Raw genomic sequence first — 22,094 nt, forward strand, 5'->3', positions numbered from 1 at the left:
TTAATTAGCAGGCAACCAGTTAATAAAAGACTCCTCTCTGTACAGATCTATCTTACAAAGAATAGTTGCCACGGGGCTGGGTGAGCTGACAGAGAAAATGAATGAGGGGCTGATTCAAATGGATGTATGAGAAGAAGGGGTAAAGAATTAGGAGATATGTCCCAGCACGTACAAAGAAGGTAAGGGATTTGTCAAGAGAGGGGACTCTAGGTGAGGGGGTAACTGAAGAACTGACAAGTGTCCAAAAACCTCTTCATTTTATTGGAATTTGAACTTTGATACCTCTGATTTAATGAGTATAACTACATCCTCCATTGATGCAGCTTGAGACCTCTGAACCTTTTCAGCCTGCATAATTCTTGTCCATGTTTTCCCATAAACGCTTCACAGATAATCTAGCCAAAACACTGGGGGCCTCCCCTTTTGTTCTGTGAGTACCTACGAGATACAACAGGCAGAGTTCTCAATAAATCTCATTCTCAAATGATCAACCTACCTTCCTTTCCATTTATGTGTCTTTTAAGTCACTTCTCATGTGCAAATTATTATTGATGACATGTTTTTGCCCATGATGCTTCTCCCCAATGCCTTGTGAATTATTTATCATTTTAATTCATCGGCAAATATAGCATTCTGTAATTTCTGCCCACATAGCATCATTAGAAAATAAAGTTTAGAATAATTTAAAAGTGTCATGTATTTTCTTAAATATAGTCAGTTGTCTCTCCTTCTCTTCACTCATGTTGGGGGCCAAGTCTATTATACATATAGTCCATTCATTGGTTCATAATTTGACAATCTACCTATCTAGATCCATGTCACAGAATCCTAGAACCAGAGATTTAGAACTAGAAGAAGTATTTATGGACAATCTAGTCCAAATTAATCATTTTGCAAATATGGAAACTGAGGCCCAGAGAAAGCAACCTTTATAGGATCACACAGCTATAAAGTACCTGAGGTGGTATTTAAACTCAAGTCCAGGTCGTGATCTATCTACTACCACGCTGCCTCTCAAATAAAGTGTTAGAGCCAAGATTCATCAGGTCCTCCAAATCCAGATTCAACACACTATCTACTACACCATATTGTACTCTGAGCAACAGATGCTTTGTTAATCTACTTTGTTATTATGGTGTGGATTATTAAACTGAACCCTATTCAAATTGCTCTGCATTTGATTGCAGAGGCTTCTTTCATGTTGGCCTGTGACTTGATTCAATTAATATGTTGTTATCAATAACAGTTATCTATGTTATTTACAGCAAATTTAGTCTTAGACACTTATGAACTGTATGACCCTGGGCAAGTCACTTATACTCTGGCTTAGTTTTTTCAACTGTAAAATGAGAATAACAGTAACATGTACCTCCTAGAATTGTTGTGAAGATCAAATTAGATAATATCTAGAAAGCACTTAGCATAGTGCCTTGCATATACTTGTTGTTCAGTCATTTGTCAGTCCTGTCTGACTCTTTGTGACCCCATTTGGGGTTTTCTTGGTAAAGATACTGGAGTGGTTTGCCCTCTCTTTCTCCAGCCCATTTTTCAGATGAGGAAAGTGAGGCAAACAGGGTTAAGTTGTTTGCCCAGGGTCACACAGTTAGTAAGCATCTGCGGCCAGATTTGAACTCAAGAAAAGGAGTCTTCCTCACTCCAGATCAAGCAATCTATCCAGTGTGCCACCTAGGTGCCCCTGGCACACAGTAGGTACTCATTAGATGTTTTCTTCCTTCCTTCCTTCCTTCCTTCCTTCCTTCCTTCCTTCCTTCCTTCCTTCCTTCCTTCCTTCCTTCCTTCCTTCCTCCCTCCCTCCCTTCCTGCCTTTCTGCCTTCCTATGAAAAGGAGAAAATGGAGAAAGAATTGGCCAGTAGGATTGGTGGTCTTAGAAAATCTCCACTCACAGGAACAAAGGTTGATAACGATTAACATGATTTTCAAAGAGAGATGATGGAATTTTCATATTTTGGGTCTATAAATTTTACTTTTTGATACCTAGCAAAATTCTAGAGTATTAGTGGTGAAATGATTTTTGAATGTTGGGAAAGGAACTGTTGATAACTAAGATCAATAATGAGATTGATCTTCGTGAGAAATAGGGCAGGTCAGAACAACCTCATCTCCTTTTACTAGACAGTTAGATGAGGGGTCAATAGGGCCATAGATTTAAAGGTTGGGATTACATAGATATCAAAGACCTGTGTTTTACATTTGGCAATCGCTCATGGTATCTCTATAGTTCAGATGGTACATAGGTTACATGATATAAACTTGTGGATTCAGAACTGGTTGAATGTCTAGACCTAAATGGTATAATACAACCAGGGATCAGGAACCTGCAGCCTCGAGGTCACATGTGACCCTCTAGGTCCCTAAGTGCAGCCCTTTGACTGAATCCAAACTTCACAGAACAAATCCCACTAATAGAAGGATTTATTCCGTAAAACTTGGACCCACTCAAAATGCTGCACCCAAGGACCTGGAAGGCCACATGTGGCCTCGAGGCTGCAGGTTCCCCACCCCTGGTATAGACAAATAGACTGACACCGATTAGGAAGCCTGTCTAGTGGAGGGCTCAAGGGACCCTCCCTAGGTTCAGTATTTTAAACCAGCTACTTGGACGACAACTTAAGCTAAGCAAATCTGTAGATGATACCAAACTTCGAGTGCTAGCTAACTGGGTGAGTGAGAAAGTTGACTTTGGAGGGGGAGGCAGGGGTTAGCACTACATTCCCATTACAGGCTTAAAAGGTCTGTAATATAAAATATCAGTGGCTCTATCCACTAAGCCATGTAGCTGCCCTTCAGGAATGCCTAAGCTCAAATCTTGCCTCTCACATTTAACTCTGTGACTCTAAGTAACTTATTTAACCTATAAAAATATCCAATTATCTCATCTGTAAAATGGGGACAGAACTAAAGAGACTTATAACACCCACTTCCCAGGGTTGTTGTGAACTTAGGCTAAGATCACGTATGTAGCTTACTTTTCCAAACTTAAATCACTCTATGTGTCAGTTATTACTGTTAGGACATGGGGGCCAAAGGGTTAAGTGAAAGATAATTTCTTGAAGGGAGAATATCTCTCCAAAGAGTGACACAGCCATTCCCTCTGATTTATCAGACTATTAGAGAAAGTGCTAGATGGAAGAAAGACTGGAAGGAGCCTTACGCCCAATTGAATCCTCAGCTACTCAAGAATGCTTTTTGACAGCTAAGCAAATCCACAACTTCAAGGGTTGAAGGCATCGTCAGCATTTACACTTTTGTAAGCTATAAATCAAGGATCAAAATATGCCAGCTCCCCGTGAAGATCCATATTCTAAGTAATAGCTCATCAAGGGCACAGGCAAGTCTTGGGCACAGCACATAATGGCTGATCAGGCCCCTCATTCACCACCTGAGAAAAATCAAATACATCTTTCAAATCAATGCACATGGAACTGCTACACGCAAAGCCTTACAAAGTTTGTGGTGCTAAAAATCCAAAGGATGGGGGCTTTTCATCAAAGGAGCAGGTGCTAAGCCCCTCTTCCTTTGCCCTCATTATATCTTTATCACGTTTTTTGTTTAATTGGATGGTTGTTTTATCAAGTTAGAGGAAGGATCTCATGGTAGAATTTGACCTTGGAGTTAGGAGACCTGGTTTCAAATTCCTGCTTAGACTCTAATTAGCTATGTGACCACTCATGAGACTTTTCTATCTTGGAAACCTGATTTTCTCATCTGTAAAATGGGGATATTAATATTCATACTGACTACCACATGGAGTTGTTGTGAGGAAAGTATTCTGCAAATTGTTACATAAATGTGAGGTTTTTCTACTTAAATTACCATAATTCCTTAGGACACAGAGGGTAACCTGGAGCCAGTCTTTCCCTTTCTCTGAGCTTCAGTTCCTGATTTGAATGGAATAATTCAAATTATCTCAACACAATCCAATGAGCTCTCACTCCTGTGCTCGAGGCTAATTCTACCTGTTAATTTTTCCACCAAAATAGCAACTGAGGAGTTAAAAAGAGTTGAAAATTTTGGTTTGAGAAATGCCATAGATGGACCAGAAGGTGAGCTTTGGGAGAAGTTCAGGAAGAAGAAATGCAAGCTGGCTCTGGGTTGGAAAGAGTCAGCCTTTGGCGCTTTATCCATTTCCCCATGAAAAGACAGCCATGCACACCTGGGCATGAGTAACCATTGAGTCAAGAGAGTTCAGAGCAGAGCAGCTGGTGGGATGGACTGAAGATGATGAGGTGTCAGTATCTGAATCCATATTACTGGTGACTTCCAATGAGGGGGCACCGTAGATAAGCCAAGTTGGCCTGCATCATGAGCATCTTCAGCCGATCAGACATAGACACCCAATACCCCACCCCAAGAGGCTGTGAGTAGAAAAGTATCAGGCAACATTGTCTTCTCCCTAGTGGAAATGGTAGGCAGGGGGGCAGGGTCCACACACCTGAATTTTTGTCTGAGAAATTTTAAGTCTGGGTCAGTCTAAAGCTGGAAAGATTCATGGTCACATAGCCTATGTGGTAGTTATTTTAATATGTTTTAATTAATTTATTTTACTTTGATCATGAGTAAAGAGCATATACAGTTTAACTGTGCTCCTGTGTGTTTTTAATTTTAGTACGCCATATTCGCATGATTAGGGTTTATTGAAATACAACACAGCAAGGCAGAAGGCAAAATTGTCCCACTGGGAAGGGACTGGGCCAAAATTTTAAGTGGCCAGAGTAGCACAAATCACATCCAGACCAATAAGATGAGGAACTGATGCTCATAAAGGGTGAACCTGGAGGACAGAGAAATAGACATATGACATGGTGTTGAGTGGAGCACATGACCCTGGGGCGACAAGGGGGTCTAGCATCTGTATGACCTCTCAGGCCTCTCATCCTCAAAGTCTGGTGACTGGCTCTCAGGGCCCCATGGTGACCAAGTAAAAAATCACAGTGTGGAAGTTAGTGACTTCTAAGGCTCGAACATTCTGTAATCTGGGACAATGTCAGAAATGTCTCACTAAGACTGGCATGGTGTTGGGCCTCTATTATGTATGTGCTCTAGGAGATTTCTGCTGCAGTATTTGAAATCTGGTATGTCTCATAGACAGCTAGGTAGCACAATACAAAGAGAAATGGGCCTGGTACCAGGAAGTCCTGAGTTCAAATCCATTCTGAGCCATCTACAAGTCACTCATCCTCTATCTGCCTCTATTCCTCAATTGTAAAATGGGTAATAACACTTTTCTCCCAGAGTTGCTGGGAGGAACAAATGAGATAATATTTGAAAAGTGCTTAGCACAGAGTTGGCACATGGTAGATACTTCCTCTTTTTTTTTCTTTTTTCCTTCCTTCCTACCTTCCTCCCTCTTCTTCTCCCTTTGTTCCTCTTTTCTCCCTCCCTCTTTTCCTTTTTCCTGCTTTCCTTTTTTCTTATGTTCCTTCCTTCGCTTCTTTTCTTCTCTCCCACCCTTCCTCACTTCTTTCACTCCTTCCTCCCCTCCTCACTTATTTTTCTCCAACTTCTTTTCTTTCTTCCTCCCTTCTTTTTTCCTCCTTTTTCTTCTTCCTTCTTTCCTTCCTTCTTTGATTCCTTCATTACTTCCTTGTCTCCTCCCTTCTTTAATCCTTTCCTTCCTCTTTAATTTCCTTCCTTCCCTCCCTCCCTCCTTCCTTCCTTCCTTCTTTCCTTCCTTCCTTCCTTCCTTCCTTCCTTCCTTCCTTCCTTCCTTCCTTCCTTCCTTCCTTCTTTCCTTCCTTCCTTCCTTCCTTCCTTCCTTCCTTCCTTCCTTCCTTCCTTCCTTCCTTCCTTCCTTCTTCCTCTTAAGTTTTCATGATCACTGCCACAGTGAGTATATTCATCAGTAACCAGTTCTGTTAAAAGGTTAATTTTTTCCTTCTCCTTCACAAAAATGATGCTGGAAGGGATCCTTGTGAAGCTAAGTGATCACAGGAAGTATAACTCCACTCTCACATACTCCATGATGACTTAAGCCAAGATTTTTGTTCCTGAGACTCCATCACTTAACGTCTTAGAACCTAAAGAAGCAGCATCAAGTATGCTGTTTGTAGGTGTAAGGAGGCTGTAGATTGTGCCAAAATTTGGGGTCCTTGGGAAGAGTTTGCCATTCAACATTCATTAGAAGGAACAAGAGTAACAACACAATTTAGCATGATTTAGGATTAGCAAAGCCCTTTACATTCATCATCTCATATGATCCTTCCAACTTCCAACTTTTTATTGTAGACAATACAGGTATTGTCTCCATTTTACAGGTGAGGTAACTGAGGTTCCCAGAGTTTAATTGACTTGCTCACACAATTACTAATTGTCAGCTATGCACTTTTTTTTTCTTTTTTGAGGCAGTTGGGGTTAAGTGACTCATCCTGGGTCACACAACTAGTAAGTGCTTGAGGTCAGATTTGAACTCAGGTCTTCCTAACTCCACTGCACTACTTAGCTGCCCCAGCCATGGGCTTTTGATAGGTCTTACAAATGCTAGTCCCAGTTCACTCCCCGTGATCTTAGATTATCTCTCAAATGAACTGTTCTCAGAAATCTTTTATGATATTTCTCTGGATCTGAAAACCTAAATCAGCCTACAACTACATGTCTTTTTGTGTAGTAACAAAACATAGAGATTTTGTAACTAGAAGAGAAAATAGAGATAATCTGGTCATTAAGTAAGACATCTCAGAACCAGAAGGAAATTTAGAGGTCAGCTGGTGTAACTTGCCTATTTAGTAAATAAGGAGACTGAGATCTAGAAGGATAATGGCAGTTAGGGATCAGCTTTAAAAATATTTACCCAAGATAACAATGACTACTACAACTAACATTCTACATACTACATACAATAACATAGGCCTTGCTATGTGCCAAGCACCATGCTAAGCACTTTATTATCTCATTTAATTATTATAACAACAGTGGGAGGTAGATAAGAAAATTGTAGCAAAAAGAAGTTAAGTGATTTCCCCAAGATCTCATAGCTAACATGATTTTGAGGTCAGTTTTGAACTCAGATCTTTCTGATTTTAGGCACAGTGCTCAATCCACTGAGACACCTAGCTACAGTCCAAATATAGAACTCATATCCATAGTAAATATCAGGGCTAAGCCCTAGCTCAAAATCCAGGATTTATAGAAACAACCCCGTTTTACAGATGAGAAAACAGTCCAAGAAATGAAGTACCTTGTGCCCAAAGTCGGCTTCCTTTTTTTAAGCAACAATTTAACAATTCTACAATGTCCCTGTAAGTGAAGATACAGAGTATGTCACACAATGAAATTATCTAAGAACTTTGAGGGCTGAGACTATTCCATTTTTGGCTTTGTATTCCCAGTAACTAATTCAGTGCCTGACACATAGTTAGTGATTGATTTGTACAAATGACAATAATCAAAGATCTTCACATGTGCAAAAAGGCCATAGATCAGAAGGTTTGCTTCTCGAAGAAACAGGCTTTCTTTTTGTCCTCACATCATGGAGTCTTAGCACTCCTGGCACACAGTAGACGCTTCACAAATGCTTACGGGGTTGAATTACACTGAAATCAAGTTTGGTTGGAAAGACAGATACCTTCCTTGACTCCTTTCTTCTCTGGGATAATCTCTTCTGTATTTATGACACTGCTTTGTCTTGGTTTTCTCTGTACCTCTCTGATCATTCCTTTTCAGACTCATTTGTCAAGTCACCATCTATCTTATGACCTCTAACTGTGGGTGTATCTTAAGTCTATATTCTGGGCTCTTTTGTCTTTTCTCTCTATACTCTCTCATTTGTTGACCTCATCAGCTCTAAAGGGTAATTGCCATGTCTATGCATATAACTCATATTTCTATACATCCAGCCCAAGTTTCTCTGAAACTGTAGTTCTACAGCACTATCTTTTGGACATTTTTAACTGGATGTCTCATAGACATCCCAAAATCAACATGTCCAAAATAGAATCCAATATGTTTCTCCTTTACCAATCTCTTCTTAACTTCACCCTTTCTGTAAAAGTCATTACCATCTCTCTACTCACCCAGCTTGCAACTTTCATGTTATTGTTGACTCCTCACTCTCTCTCATCCCACATATCCAACTGTCAAATCCTGCCATTTCTACCTTGCCAGCATCTCTTCCAAATTTTCTAATCTCCACTCAAACAGCCACTATCCTATTTCAGGGCCTTAACCCTTCTGGTCTAGACCATTGCCTTGGTCCCCCTTCCCTATATCTCCCTCCTTTCTATTATGTTCTCTATGTAGCTACTAATGTGATTTTAAAAAAATGCAGATCTGAATATAGCATTCCCCTTACTCAATTAGCCCCAATGGCTACCTATTGCCTTTAAGACCAAATATAAACTCCTTTACTTGACTTTTTAAAATCAACCACAACTTAGACCAAGGTATCTTTCCTATGAATTGCTCCCCTTTCTGCAGGGGAGCTGAGGAAAAATGCCCTTCTCAATATTTCTTACAATGGAGGCTCCATCTCTGGTCTCTGTGTCTTTGCACTGACTGTCTCCTCCATACACAGAATGCCCTCACTCCTCATCTTCACTTCCCAGAATCCCTAATTTCCTTCAAAAATATCATCTCAAGAGCTGCCTTCCTCATGAAGACATTTCTGATCCTCTAGCTTCCTAATACTTTCTCCCCAAATTACCTACTATATATTTTTAATACATTGGAGAAGGAAATGGCAAACTCTCTAGTATCTTTGCCAAGAAGACCCCAAAGGTGGTCACAAAGAGTCAGATAGAAACAAATGGACCACAACAAATTTCATAATGTTTTGTTTATGTGATATGTGTGTTGTATACCCCAATAGAATTTAGTAAGCTCCTTAAAGGCAGGTATCATTTCATTTTTGTCTCAATATCCCCAGCATTTGGCACTTGGAAGACAGTTAATACACGCTTACAGATTTCCCAACTGATGGATTGATTGATATGGAAATTGATCAGCAGAGTAAAACCAGACTCTCTAGGTAATCAAAGTCAACTGTGGCAGGGTTCCCCATTTATAATTCTATCTCACTGCAATGGACTCCTCCCTGGCCATTCCATAATGGCCTTTTTTTCTTTTCTTTGGCTAAGTAAAACAAACTCTTTGAAAAGTTAGATTTTTATTTTTAAGAATGAGAACACATGCTATTTTTTTTCTAGCAGGTATTGACCTTTCCTTCAAGAGATTATTAGTAAAAGGTCACCACTTCAAAAAAAATTTTTTTGTTACCTTAAAGCAAAAGAATTTATTATCTCCTCCCTAATACCATTCCAGATATTTTCTTCATGGACTGTGCATTATATAAATAATGCAAGATTTAAAGTCTTAGAAATCCTTTATCAGCAGATGGCAAAGTACTTTAAAAATCCTTTTCTAGCTTGTGGTAACATGCTACTTTTCTGCTGAATCTACTCAAGGCTTTGTGAGCGGCTTAGCAGGAGTGAGACAAGCCCCAAACACCATATACCAGCAGAGGGTAGAGATGCCACTAAGTAAGCCCCTCTCCATAAAATTTACCATTAAAGAGGATTGGGAGGGATTGGAGTTGAGTGTGTGTACATGTAAAGTAGGCTGAGCCTGATTTCCCTTTTACTCTGGTATTGCTGGTTTTCTGGAAGCATCACACTAACTGGAAAGTAGTCAACTGAAAATTGAAAATAAATCTTGATAATAAGAAAAGGGAAGGGGGGGGGAAGATTGCCTCATAATGCTGCTCAATGGGAATATATATTTTTTACAGTTGAATACAGAATGCCTATATTTACTTTTCTTAGTTGAAGCTCAATAGAAAAGAAAGGAGAAAGGATAGGGAGTTACTAGCAGATAGAACAACCACGTGTTTTTTCGGATGCTTCACATTTCCTTACCTACAAGAGAGGGAGATAGCCCAAAGTCAATATTATCCTCTTCCAAAATGCATGAACTGGCACACAGCCAAATAATTGTGGGACAAAATTTGGCCTGCGCTAAGATGGTTATCAGCAGAGAGTTCAAAAGGCATGCAGGTTCAGCAGCTGTATTCCCTGAAATTCTAAGGTCTAATGAAACCTATTCATCCATTCCTTGAATGGCTTTTATAAGGCTTAAAATATCACAAGCAATTGCTTTCTCATTTGATTTCTGATCCTTGCTAATTCTAAGCAGATGCAAATATCCTGCAATCTAGGGTTTAAAGAATCTCCAACAGCAGGTCACCAAGGAACTTGGCAATCTCCTACTGACATCTAGTATTTTCATCACCATTTTCACTACTTATAGAAATAGGCTGACTTTCTCCACTCATGAATCTTTATAGTTAAGAGGGGTGAGAACTTGAAAATAAGTCTCCAGCACAGGACAGCTCTATGTGCTTTGGGAAGCCTTGGAGGTTCTCTAAAATTCTCAGTTATCATCATACATGGTCCATCCAAGATTTGGGTCCATTCTATTTGTAAGCAAAAGAGAGGAAAGAAATGGAATGAGAGGGAGGACTTTAAGCCACCCATATAGATCCCAAAAGCACTTTAGCCAAACATATTACCTTTCTTCTTTAATACTTTGCAGAGGCATCTTCAAGCCCAAAATGTAGAATTTTAAAAGACTTTCATTTTAGTCTTGGCCTGCGCCCAGAACCAGCACTTCAATGACTTTTGGTTATTTTGTTTTGTCATTCTTTCTTTCTTTGAAAAGTATGGCTTTCATTCTAATGGTTGAAATTTAATTTTTGACCCCAAACAAATGCATTTAGCATGGCTGGAATACACCAAACCCTCACATAGAGTCTCTGGAACTGTCAAATAACTAAGATAATTTGCAGTGTGGTGCTTTTAGGAGAAATCAGAAAACAGTCCAAAAATTACATCAGAGATTTCTTCTAAAAGCTATCATTCAAGACATGTCTTGAGATTAATAAACATTGAGGCTGGTCACTTATTTTCTATTTTAACAGGCTTGCCCCAGGATCTCCAATTTTTCCTAAGGATGATTTAAAGTCACCATAGGACTGTCAATCATCAAATAAATTTGTGTATGTTCAGTAAGTCAGCAAAATCTCACATGAATCCTTTCTTTAACTCTAGCTTCAAGCACCTCCAATCCCTCCCCAGATTACCTTATATTTGTTTTCTATATGTTCTGTGTATACTTATATTCCCAATAAAATGTAAACTAATTGAGGACAGGAACTGCTGCATTTTTGTCATTGTCCTTCCAAGCCTAGAAGAGTAGACTTTTGGAAAATGCTTGTTGATTGACATAGGGGCAGCCAGGTAGTATAGTGAATAAAATGATGACCTTGGAATCAGAGAAGATTTGAGTTTGAATTGTGTTTCAGACTTATCTTGTGACCCCTGGAAAGTCACTTAAACTATGCCTCCATGTCCATATCTGTAATATGGGGATGATAACAATAGTTACAGACCAGTGCTGATGATGGGATAAAATGAGACAATATTTGTAAACCCAATCCTATCTCATCTGTTGGTCATGTTAAGGTTTGGGGTTTAAGGGTGCCTGGAACCCCAAAATACTGACATGCAGGGTCCTGTCTAAATGAATTCAACCCATGCCTTCTCTCAGTCAAAGATAAAGTTTATTAAAGAGTCACTATATTGGGTAGACTCTTAAAGAGCCTTACCATTGGCTAGACTTTAAAGGAATCTGAGCATCTCTATCACTAATGCTAGGGGATCAGATAGAATCTCAGCCTTTGTTAGGCTAGATAGAATCTGAGCACTTTCATAGAGGCAAGATGGATCTTATATATAGAAATATTGTGGGAGGGATCTAGGGGTAGTCTAGTAGTCTGGGAGGAGGGATCTAGGGAGGGTCTTGAGGAGGAGTCTATGGAGTATCTTGATGGGACTGGGGTGACTAGAGGTGAGACTCTAAGAATCAAGAGAATGGGATTAAGGGTGGGAAGTGGCAGAAGGCTGCCTGGACATAGACAATGGAGGGCTAAATTAGGTTAAGGGTAACAGATTTGGGAATAACATAATGGGAGGCTTATGGCCTCAGGTGAAAGCAGATCAAGTGGGAAGATTGAAGGGGGTTCCCAGAGCCTATACCCCATCAATCATAAAGAGTATTATTTATATCCTGTGCTAGTCATTATTTGCTGTCTGTTCCAGTTTATTTCTACCTTCCATACATTCTAGTCTTTTCATTGTCGTTTAGATCATCTGAAATTTTAATTCTTCTGATATCATACACTTATGACTGAACACCCCCCCCAAAAAAAAGCAACCCTGATATCATAAAGTCATAAGTGGACCTAAAAAGATTGAAATAAATATACTTCTGTGGAAGAAGGGAGTTATAAAAATCAAAGGACAATTTCACAAATGCCGTCCAGTTTGACCCCTTCTGCCTGTTCATTCTTGGCCCACCTTAATATCTATTTGAAATGCCCAGTGTATGTATACTGAAGAATTAGCTCAAAGGGGTACCCATCCAGGCTAGGCAATAATGTATTTTTGATCTTCTCCCATGGTTGGGAGAGGCATAACTTCAAGGCAGCTAGGTGGTGCAGTAAATAGAGCACCAGCCCTGGAGTCAGGAGGACCTGAGTTCAAATCCAGCCTCAGACAGTTAACATTTACTAGTTGTGTGACCTTGGTCAATGGCTAGATGACCAAGGATGTGATCTTAAGGATACTTGACTAGATATTCACAGAGGCCTTTTCAAACTCTTAAATTCACTGGAAGACTTAACTGCTCACAATGAGAAGACCCAGCTGTGTTACTGTAAGATTTGATGGAGTTATCAAAAAGTCAATGAACAACTGGAGAGTCTATGGATATTTCTGTCAATGGGAGTTTCCATTCTTATAGTTGAACTTGGTTCAGGACAATCTTCATTACATTGGCAAACACTCTACATAGCATATGATCCTCTGATTCATGTCTCACTTCCCCCGTCATCGAAGTAATTCCAGTGATTGTGCCTGTTCAGATGAGGCAGTGTGGTATGTTAGTTAGAGAAAAACCCTCAAAGTTGTTTGTTGTTTTTTTAGTTAATTTTTATTCAAGAATTTCCTCACAGGCAACACATTTAAGGACTCTTTAAAAATTAAAAATATATATATATATGATTTTTTAAAGATCAAAACAAAAAAATTAGTGAACATGAAGTTACCAAAAGAATGATGATTCTCTTAATAAATTAATCTCTAAAAATTCTTGTGTAGCCAGAGTTCATCCATAAAGAATTTAGATTCAAAACAAAGAACAAAGAAAAAATCACAGATAACAGACTAATGTTTTGATGAATATAAACATTAGCTTCATTCTTCCCAAGGATGGTAACCAGCATAAAACTCTTTCTATAACAAAATGCCAATGATGTTTTAATATTTTGACTTAGAACTCTCTTTCTCTAGCAGCAAATCTGCATATCTTTGCTGAAGTTGCTTTTCTCTTTCTTGCTGTTGCTGGACATCTTCTTTTAAACACTACAGCCTCCTTGGAATTGCTGAATCTTCATGTTTCTTTAGCTCCTCAAAAGTACAAGATTCCAAGTGAGCTTGCTCTATTTGGTCCCAGACATCATTCAGCTGTTTCATTAGTCCCACAGCTAGAGACTGGTAGCCACCAAGCAAAATTTTCACCTTCTTTGCCATTTTTGCAGCTCTCTTCACTTCTCTGGTCATGTGACTCCTATTCATCTCAAGTCTCTTTGCAAGTGATTCAATCCTGTCCTTTTTGCTAGCCAAGTTGGCTCCTGTGAATAGTTGCTGCCCAGGTAGACATAAAATTTTATTGTAACATTCTTCACACACCTGGTTATAAGCTTCATTTGGCAGCTCACCATGGCTCATTCCTTGCTTTACTACTTCCATTTCCTGTGTCAAAAGGTCTTGAATCTTCTTCAGTTCATCTTTGCAGAATTTCTCATGTGGGTTGTGTTCTAGGTAAGTTATGTGCTTAATACCATTCCTTCCAAATCCTAGCATTTCCCCCCTTTTATTTGCAGGTTGTTCTCCATAAGGATGATGCAGAAGATCACAATGAAGCATTGTGATCATCTCTCTTTTAACTAATCCTTCACTTTTCTATAGATCTGTTAGTGGAGATCCTACATTTAAGTGTCTTAAGATAGTTTCATTTACTTCTGAAGTCCTGGCAGAACCTTCTCAACAGCTTTGTGCATTTGTTTTATTCCTTTACACATTCTGCATCTTGGATAGCTTGCTTTGGAGCCTCTATACCAGCAGCATCTTCTACGTAAGTTTCATCAATCTCAAGGTCTTCTAGCTCCTTCTCATCATTTTTTGGTAGAATGATCTCAAAGTCATTCTTAGGATCTGGAAGGCCCATTGACCCTAAATGAAGATGCTCATGAGATTCTCTCTTCATCTGCTTCACATAGAGGGGTCATTGTAATCTTCCAATTTCTCTTCAAGATTTATGTTTAGCTTGTCCCTTACAGGATTTCTGCCTGGGGCAGTGTCAACAACTAGTTTAGGAGTCATTTATTCAGCTCCATGAGGAGTCCAGAATGGGGTAGACAAGACTGTGTTTGGTGTCAGAATGATCTGTCCTTGAGGAGTCACTCTTATGCAATGGGGTATTAAGACCACCCTTCAGTGGGGTGTCCACATTGGTAAAAGTCATCAAGTTCTGTGCTTCCTGCAAAATTTAATCTTGGGCAGCTGGAGTTTTGGGTGTCCTCAGAGAGATACTATTGGTGGTGATATCATACTCAGACAAAAGAGTACTGGAAGCAGAATTCATGATGCCAGATTCCTCTGTGGTTTGACTTGCAATTTCACTTGCTTGGCCAACTTTTACAACTTCCTGAAGTTCTGCATCTGAAATCCGAGGTGCAGGAAGTACTAATTTGTTTCTCTTTTTAGTAAATCCTGATTCTTCACTGGTTTTAAGAATAGCTGATGGCAAATCAGACTCCCTTTTTCCTTTCAAATGTTCTTTGTCTTTCTTCCTATCTCTCCTTTCTTTTTCAGATCTTAACTCCCCATCAAGATCTTGTAGTAATTTTTTAAAGTCAGTATTAAATGCCTGATAATTTTCCTCAGATGTGTCATAAAAATCTGGAGCAGGATTTTTATCAAATGGAATTTCTGCATTATAATCTACTCCTCTCTTCCTCCCTTTTCTTGTGAATTCTATACCAGCTGCATGAAGTGCTCTCTTCTTTAGAAGGGCAGGAAGGCATCTTGCTTCTTCCAGCTGTTTCTCTCTTGCTTTCCTCTTGGCCTTCTTTCCCTGTGTGTTTGCCAGACGGACTCTAGCTTCTGAGAGCATTTCATCTTCATCCATATCAACTGGATCAGGTCTGGTTGGTTTCTTTCTGGATTTGGATCAATCTCTCCAGGTTTAAGTTTTCGTGGATCATCTGTCCCTTCTTCATTGTCTCTTTGGGCAGCTTTATCTAGAAGAACTTCATAGTGCTCAAAGCACATCTGCCCAATGATTGGGGCAATGCTTCTCTACTGGGTCGGCATCAATTCAGTCCAGTGCAAAAGCTGTTCTTCTGCCTTCCTTAGACCACTCTGTGTTTTTTTTTTTAATGCTTGGGTCCAGCCTCTCATACCACCATCTGGCCTGGCACTGCTTTGCTGATTGCCTATGCAACTGTGAAGCAATCCGAAACCACTGGTTCTTCCCGTATTTCATTAAGGCCGCTTTGATAATGTCATCCTCTGCATTCCTGCACAGCCCCCTTGGATCAGAATCCAAGGCATCTGGGAGTAAGGGTGAGTGATTTGACAATTAGCCGAGGCGACCGGGGAGCACTGACACGACATAGCGTCCTGGTACCTGAAGCAGACCCTGCTTAGCACTACCGTCAGCTTCTGGGAATCGGGGTGAGAAGGATGCCGACCTCAGCTTGGGCCGCACAATTCTTCTGGTCTCAGAAGGCGAACCTCTGGCTCTTCCTAGCTTCTTTTGCTGGTCTCTGCTGCTGCTTAAGTAACCCGAGGTGGGAGGGGGCAGAGGAGGAGGAAGAGAGGAGGGAGAGGAGGGGTCCTGCTACCCCATAGGATTCTCAGGTAAGACCCGATAGCATTCAAGGTCAGGAGGGGCTTTTATGGCTGTTGATGGGTCTGAGGGAAGGCCAGACACCAGGAAGCTAGCTTTGGGTTGAGTATCCAGATTCTTGGCCACCCCCTTCCATTTTCTCTTACTTTGACCTTGCACCAATGCTAACATCAGGCAGCTCTTTCAGAGTAGCTTGTTGTGACTTCCTGTCTATTAGAAGAAGCTGGGGCAGAGGAGAGAGTGTAACCCTTTCACTACTGCTGTTAATCCAGCAATAGTCAATAAACATTAAGACCCTACTATGTGTCAGCCACTGTGCTAACCTGGGGACACAAAAAGGAAAAAAGACAAAGATTTCTTAGAGTAACATGACCAGGTGAGAAATGAGACGTTTGGAGCTGAGCTCTCTCTTTAGCTTGAGGCTTGGGAGCTCATGGTTCTACCCTTCAATTGGAGGGGCAGAGGATGGTGAGGAGAGAGATTCCGGAGGCTTATTGGATCTTGTTAAAATAATGAGATTTTTCCAGTAATGAGCTTCCTGGGGTATGAGGGAGAACTCGGATGTGTCAGAGTAATACAGCCAGATGAAGAAAAGCCTTCAAAGTTAAAAGACCTTCAAGCCCCACTTTGGACATATACAGACTGTATGACCTTGGACAAGTCTCTTGACCTCTCTGTGATCTAGGCAACTCTGTAGGAGAGGGGGCCTATAGAGACATTAGGAGATGGCAGAGAGATTTCAGAAGAAGCATGAACTTGAATGGGGGGAAAATTGTATCTTTATTTTCACTAACCTCTCTCTGAAAATTAGCATTTCCTTCAATTATTTAAAAACATTATTCTATTAAAGGAAACATAGACTTCAATAGACTTCCAATAGTGTCCTTGACACACACACACACACACATGAAAAATACCTCCTCTAAGATTCTAAGTTACAGAGAGAAGGAATACTTTCTATATAATAAATTTCCTGTACTGAGATCATGTGTCTAGTCCTTATCCCTATCCAAAGCACATGTGCAAGAGATGTATTCCTAAAGGAAGAAAACCTTTAGAGATTCAATTTGCTTTATTAAGACAAGTGTTTTGTTTTGTCTGTTTGTTTTTTGTAATAAAGAACCGACACACTAGTTTGGGTATTCTGGATACTTCAAGGTCAGTTATGTCACTACAAGGTCTTTGAAAAAGCTTTTTAATTTTGTCTCATGATTTTGTCAAGGGCACCTTCATTTATTTATTTAGACAATTCTTATAAATATTTTATAGAATTGAGAATATCTGGTCACTGGATCCAGGTGACTGGAGGAGAAAGTGAGGCTGGTAACCTTACACAGTCCTCCCTCATTCAAATCAAAGTCAACTGCAAGTCATGTTATCATTTCCCCGATGCCATGGTCTTTGAAAACAAAGAACAAACACGAGAATTGAGAAAGCAGGCATACAGTTTGGTAGTTACTGTTGTCTTCTCAATCACTTTTTTTTTCTTTTGAAACATTGCCCATGATATTTTCCATGAAGTTAGAGTTTTTTTCTTTCATTTAGATTGAAATGAATCCTCAAGTAGTTTTGATTGCCTCCAACTTGTTAAATATCTTCTCAGCTCCAATTACTCTCTGGGATTTGTTTAGTCCTTAGTTAGACTAGCCTTCAGACAGCAGAAGACTCACTGTTGGACCATAGTCAGTATTTCCTATGTAGTAGAATTTGGCTGGGTTTGCCTCCCTCTGACGTGTCTCTTAAATATCCAGGGACACCTCCATCCCACGATGAGGTGTGATAGGAGGACGTATGTACACAAGTATGGAATATTGGAAGGGAGAGTGGTTTGGAATTCTGGAGGTCCTGGTTCCAAGCCTAGTTCTGCCACTTCCTTGCTAGATGATTGTGGCTTCACATCTCTGAACCTCTCTCTCCTCATTTGTACAAAGGATACCATCAAACTCAAAGAGTTATCATGAGGAACATGCAACTGAAAATAGATATAATCAAAATAAAATCCATAGGAGGAAGTTTTTTTTTTTTAAAAATCTTTGATGGAAACATGTTCTAGATGCCAAATTATAATTTTCTAAATTATGTGAACTTTGCCAAAATCTCATATATGTGAAATACAGAACATGTAAAAATGGTTATGAATGGGTAGGCACACTATGCCAACATATGTAAGGGGACCATAAACATCTCAATTGACCCAAATTAGAGCCATTGTGATCTGTTAGATGAAATAAATTTGCAATTGGGTTTATTTGAAAGATGAAATACTATCCCTCCAAGAGGATAATGTCTCCACTGGACCCATTACAACTTATCATGTCAATCTTGGTTTCACACCTCACTGAAAGACAAGGCCATAACATTTCTGTGTTCATGTAAATACAAAGCTGGGGCTTTTTAAAAACATTGCCTATCCTGTAAAGAGGGATTTTGAAGAAGAGACAAACCACTGAACAGTTGCTGGACTCTCCCAGCCTATCACGTAAATACCTGTTTAATGACTTTTCAAAAATCAGTTCAGTGGTCTAAGAGACAGAAAGGCCTTTATATGGTCCTAGGCTCTCATATAAATGTGCATCTTGGGAGATGAAAAAAGTTGCAGATCATTTACTTGATTATTGATGCAAGGAAGCTATTGGTGTTCATCAAGTAATTAAATGTCCAATCATAAGATGTGCATTTGTGGTTATGAAGATATGAAGACTGACTTTATGAACCAAAACCAGCTGAATGTGAGCTCTGGAAATGATAAGTTGGTTTTGGTATCACAACAGGAACTCACGTCTATGTAAGGCTCTGCAATTTGTTGTGGAAGATAGGTAGAATAATGGATAGAGTTCCAGATTTGGAGCTGAGTTCAAATCTTGCCTCAGATATTTACTAAATGCATGATCCTGGCCAAGTCACTTAATCTTTCTTTGCCTCAGGTTTTCATTTATTAAACAGAAATAATGACAACACCAATCTTGAAGGGTTAGCTTTCTCCCCAATTCCTCTTCAATTCTTGACTTTCCTATTACTGTCAAGGGTGCCACCATCTCCCTGGTTACCCAGGCTTGTAACATCAATATCATCACTGATTCCTTGTGCTCTCTCACCCTCCACAGACATAGTCTTCCTAAAGCACAGGTAGGACAATGTCAGGCCCCCACTCGATAAATTCCAGCTACTGTTTTACCTCCAAGATCAAATATAAAATCCTTTAGAAAATTAAACCCTTCACATCGTCCCTCTTCTTATCTTTTCAGTCTCCTTGTACTTCACTGCCTTCTACACATTCTACAATATAGCATTACTATCTTGTTCTTCCTTGCACAACTTTGTGACTTTTCCCTAGCAGTCCCACGTGCTTGGAATGTTCTCTCTCCTCACCCTCACCTCCTGGCTTTCTTCAGAACTCAGCTCAAATTTAACCTCCTCTAGGAGATTTTTCCTGCTACCCCTTGTGTTCCCTCAGAGATTACCTTCTATGTGCATCATGTACATCCCTTTTGTTGCTAGTCACTCATGTCTGACTGTTCATGACTCACTTTGAGGTTTCCTCGGGAGATAGGATGGAGTGGTTTGCCATTTCCTTCTCCAGCTCATTTTATAGGTAAGGAAACTGAGGCAACAGGATGAAATCACTTGCCCAAGTATGTCTGAGGTCAGATTTGAACTCAGGAAGGGGAGTCTTCCTGAGTCCAGGACCAGCACTCTATCCACCATACCATCTAGCTACCCCCCATACCTCCTACATGCATAGTCATTTACATATTCTCTCCTCTATTAGAATGTAACCTGCTTAAGGGCAGACACCATTTTTACCCTTTCTTTGTCTCCCTAATACTTAGCATAATGTCTAGCACATAATAAGCGCTGAAGAAATGCTTACTGACTGATTACCTGACAGATGATATGATATATATGTGTGTTCTGCAAATCTTAAAGTGCTATGGAAATGCTAAGTATTAGCTATTATTACTCCTGTGTTTTCCTTAGACCCACCTTGTGATGTAGGCAGGTAACAGCAAATATTATTATCTCCCTTTCATAGACGAGCAAATGAAGAGTTAAAGTGACTTGACCACTGTCACATAACTAGTGTCATATACAGAATTTAAATTCACATCTCTCACTCCCAAGTCCAGCATGCCTCCACCCTCATTTTTTGGTATATTTTCTTTGGGTCATGGGAAAAGCTTGATCTATGAAGGACCTCAGAACATTCAGGTCAAGTCTCATTTTTATAGATGAGAAAAATGAGTCCAAGAAGATTCATATGATCATAGATTTAGAACTGGAATGGACTTCTGAGGTCATCTGAACCAACTCCCTCATTTCCCAGAGAAAACTGAGGCCCGCGTAAAGTGGGTGAATTGCCCAAGGCAGTAAGTTGTAGTGGTTATATTTATATCCAGGTCCTCTGACCAGAAGGAGTTCTACTCCCCCTGTGTCCTGCTGTCTCCCTCTCCTTTAGAATGTGAGTTCCTTGAGGGCAGGGACCATGTGTTGGTCTTTCTTTGTATCCTTTGTGCTTAACATAGTGCCTGGTAGAGTAAGCTATTAATACAGGCTTGTGGTCGACAGCCTAACCTCTTCCTCATAGTGCCTATATTTATTTCAGATATAAAATGTGTGAATCTTACAACTTCTCGGTCCATTGCACATTCCTTATATCCCTCCTTCTGGCTACCATGTGAGTGCCTGCCTTGTGTGAGCTCTTGGTAAAATAGTCTTTTAGGCAACACACACACACACACACACCCTCAATCTTGTGTGACCCTCTTCTTCTGAGTTGGCATTTTCAAAATGGTAGAAAATAACACAGAAAATGTTGAGAATTGAGCATTAATTTAATTTCTAGCACTCTAAATAAAAGATCCTTCTGCAATCAACACATACATTCACATACTCTCGGAAAATCTGAAATGGAAAGTTTCACTCACTGTAAGTGAAAAAGTAGTTGCAACTAAGTGGGAGAATGGTTCATAGGTTCTCCTAAAAAAATAGAAGTTGGCAAGATTTGTAGAAAGTGTAGAAGGCAATGAAGTACAGGAAGACTGAAAAGATTAGAAGAGGTAAGGCTGAAGGGTTTGGCAGGATTTGTTTTTATTGTGTATCCAAAGGCAATAAGAAATATCATATCTTTGGACACTTGATCACTTTACCTCAAATTGCTCATGATAAGCTTAAATGTATATAACTACCAGGTAAATAGCTGCAGGCAACCTCTATAGAGAGGGTGAGGAAGTAGGGAAATTCTAGGACAAAATCAATAAAATCTACATTAAATGAGCACATATTTTAATACTTATTTTGACTCAATACAAATGTGCAAATGGTGTGGAAAGATGATGAAACATGGCTCAGAATTAAGAAATAAAAGAGGTCAGAGGTTTGTAGAAGCATCAAGAACATTTTAGCTAGATAGGTAGATAAATGAAACATGTATTAGTCATGTAGTACATGACAGATATAATGCTAAGTGCTGAGGATACACATGTAAATAAGCCAGAGAATTCCTGCCCTCAAGGAGCTTACATTCTAATGGAGAAATACAATAATAAAGGGATTCTGGAAAGTGGAGATGGGCAGGGTATAGTGGCCTTGTATGGAGCAGACCCGTAAGGGACATGGAGACCTGAGCCCTGGCAAGGCAAGGCTGACATTTCAGAAATGAGGGATACATGGATAGAGTTCAAGTTACTGGGGGGAGGTAATGAGCTGAGTAGAGCTGGCACATGGAAAAAATCTTTATCCACGCTTCATATATTTTATTCAGGAACAGGGGTATGGAAGGTGCTGAACATAGCAACAACCAAGGAACATCAAAACTATGAAATGTCATATGTTAATGGACCTGAAATGAAAGTGAAAGAAGTTTAATTTGACCCAAGATGAATTTTTAGGTTCTTCTGATTAGGAAACTGCTATCATCATCATCATCATCATCATCATCAGAAGCAGCATCATTATCATTAGAATTTACATAGCACTTGAAAGTTCAAATATTCCTTTAAATACTTTATCTCACTTGAGCCTTAGAGATAACCCTTCAAGGTTGGCTCTCCAGAGGCATTATTACATTTGTGGATAGGGGAACTGAGGCTCATAAATGTTAAGCAATTTG

At 39.7% G+C, this 22,094-nt stretch overlaps 1 pseudogene; it reads right to left on the reverse strand.

Annotated features, from left to right (window-relative positions):
• Nucleotides 1-13,329: 13,329 nt before the first annotated feature.
• LOC138157806 (cell division cycle 5-like protein pseudogene) lies at nt 13,330-19,093 on the reverse strand (annotated as a pseudogene).
• Nucleotides 19,094-22,094: the final 3,001 nt, after the last annotated feature.

Source organism: Petaurus breviceps, unplaced genomic scaffold, assembly GCF_028583685.1.
Source record: "Petaurus breviceps papuanus isolate PSGF00001 unplaced genomic scaffold, PetGlider_PUasm1.0 173, whole genome shotgun sequence".
Lineage (NCBI taxonomy): Eukaryota > Metazoa > Chordata > Mammalia > Diprotodontia > Petauridae > Petaurus > Petaurus breviceps.